Source organism: Erpetoichthys calabaricus, chromosome 2 (genome assembly GCF_900747795.2).
Source record: "Erpetoichthys calabaricus chromosome 2, fErpCal1.3, whole genome shotgun sequence".
Lineage (NCBI taxonomy): Eukaryota > Metazoa > Chordata > Cladistia > Polypteriformes > Polypteridae > Erpetoichthys > Erpetoichthys calabaricus.
The window spans coordinates 139,130,391-139,132,890 of NC_041395.2; the positions used below are offsets into that span (position 1 = coordinate 139,130,391).

Below are 2,500 nucleotides of genomic sequence, written 5' to 3' on the forward strand. Positions count from 1 at the left end.
GACAACCCTACTAAGATACCACTGCTTTTCTTTTGAATTCAAGACTGAGACCTTTAACATTCTAATTTACAATACAGTGATTTGTCCATGGTATTTAATATATTGAATTTTTTTATTTTTATTTTTTTTTAAATATAAATTCTAAAAGAGGTAAATCTCACCCTTATAAGCTGTTTTTGCTTAAAATAAGACGTCTTAGATGCAAAACCCTAAAACTACTGGTGCTTTACAGGAGTTGTCCAAATATTAAATAAAATTAATGAGACTTGCGTTTCTCTCTCTCAATCGGCAAAAACTTCAAAGTCTGTTAGCTAACTGAATGTACACTATGAGATAAGAAGCATTAGTTTTTGTAAAAATGATCATAGCAACCTAAATTGTATATAAATACTAGGATATTGGAAACATGAAAATATAACTAAATACTTAGTAGGTGTTAGTTGTAAGTTTACAAAAACATAGCAATCATTAAAATTTAAATTGTGATATTTCATCTCCATAAGGTGAAAACAGATTATGAATTTTGGCTAAACAAAGTTTGATTGCTATTAATAGTAAACTGCAACAATAGAAATTCAAATAGAAAAAAAAAAAGCACAAAAAAAGAGAGGCTGAAGAAAGACAGTTGAATAAGTAATATGAATATGAGACAATCCAAACATGAAAACAGAAAATAGGTAATGGCAGAGTAAAAGAAATCATACAACTTCACATCAATTGATGTAATTATTAAGGACAATACTGGCGATTAACTGTATTATAACTACACTTTAATTTTACTTTTTCATTCCTTTTTGTTCCTACAATTTTCGTTCCCTCAATTCTATGATAGACTATGCCCTGCATGTATCTGCACACACATTTATATTTTCCTTACAAACTGCATTTTCTATTTTTTTACCTTGTTCCTCTTTATCTGTTGTATTCGGATATGAAATTAATGTAGTGGAAGTACTGACTAAAGGATCCCCCATGTCTCCAGGTGTATAATATGTGTATATCTGATATCCTTTAAGCAGTGACTGTGTGCAAGTTCTAATTTTTCAAGTCAAAGTTATTTCTTTATAATTATGGTATATATTAAGTTGCTACATAAAATTGTATTCTAAATTAAAGCATGTTTAATAGATTTTAAAAATACTTTTGTATGATTAAGTGATAGAATATTGCATAGCAGGCAGTAAAGTAGCAAGAACTGAACAGACATTATAGGCATACGTCCAGTGCCTGAATGGAAGAAATCTAGTATGGCGTATCTGCGTGTAGTTCCCAACTTCAAGCCCTGCATCCATCCATCCACACGTCTTCCTAATCTACTGTACTTATCCAGGGGAGGTTGTGTAACCGGGTATAACCTATCCCAGCAAGCACCGGGCGCAAGGCAGGAAAAATCCCCAGAAAGGGTGCTTGAAATCACTGTCTGTCCTGTTTCATGGCCTATGTAAAATAATTATATAGATTAGATTTTATGGGGGATAGTGAGTGGTGTTGCTTTATTATAACTCCAAGGCAGCAAAAAGCACACAACTAAGCAAGTAATGTATCATTTCCTTTGAGAAAATAAAATTTTTTTACTTTAAAAATACATAACTTATCCTTTAATACCACTGTAAACAGCTCTCTTTTGATGCATCTCTGAGGGCAAGTCCTGAAAAATACACATCCGATTGTTTTCATATACATCTCTTTTCCCTGTGCAATAAATTTTCTTCATCCTAAAACCTTTTGAACTTAGTGACAAAGGTTTTACAAAACCATTTATGTTATAAGTAGTAAGGTCTTTCACTTTCCAGTTTTACCTTGTAACATCTCCCAGAATTTTATCAAAGAACTCAATATTGGGATTGCTAGACTCTGTCCACAAGGTACTCCTAAAACTCAGAGATTATTACATCTAGCATGATTCTGAGCATCTCTTAACTGGTCTTGGATTTCATTAACTTTTCTATTTCAGTAAACCTTTCCATTTTTACATTTATCATTTTAGACTGCACTGTGGTCACTAAGCACTTGCTACATACACTTAGACTTTTTAATTCATTTACATCCATTTCTGGTTCAATAATTAGGTCCCTCTGATGATTCAGTTTATAAGTATTCTCTAATTGTACATGCCTAATTATTGCATGAGACCATTCTAATTTGAACCCGGGACAGTGGATCCGATAAGCGGTAGCATTAGTCACTGTACCTCTTTATGCATATACAATAACATTTATTTATGTAGCACATTTTCATACAAAGTGCTTTACAAGATGAAGAAAGAAACATTTCTAAAAAATAAAAATATAAAATAAGATTAGGCAATACTAAATAACAAAGAATAAGGTCCAATGGCTGGAAGAACAGAAAAACAACAACAACAAAAACAACTGAAGAAAAAAAAAATCTGCAGGGGTTCAAAGGCCATGAGACCGACCACCTCCAACTGGGCAACATGAATTTATTTATATATGAAAAATTTTAAACAAACTCCTGAAACTCATCAAGAGATAATAGA

At 32.0% G+C, this 2,500-nt stretch overlaps 1 protein-coding gene and 1 long non-coding RNA gene across 2 annotated transcripts in view; one reads left to right on the forward strand and one right to left on the reverse strand.

Moving 5' to 3' along the window:
• LOC114646399 (uncharacterized) overlaps positions 1-2,500 on the forward strand; it is a 113,825-nt gene that overhangs the window by 40,003 nt on the left and 71,322 nt on the right. The gene's annotated exons all lie outside the window — the stretch shown is intronic.
• pde6d (phosphodiesterase 6D, cGMP-specific, rod, delta) overlaps positions 1-2,500 on the reverse strand; it is a 57,615-nt gene that overhangs the window by 25,309 nt on the left and 29,806 nt on the right. The gene's annotated exons all lie outside the window — the stretch shown is intronic.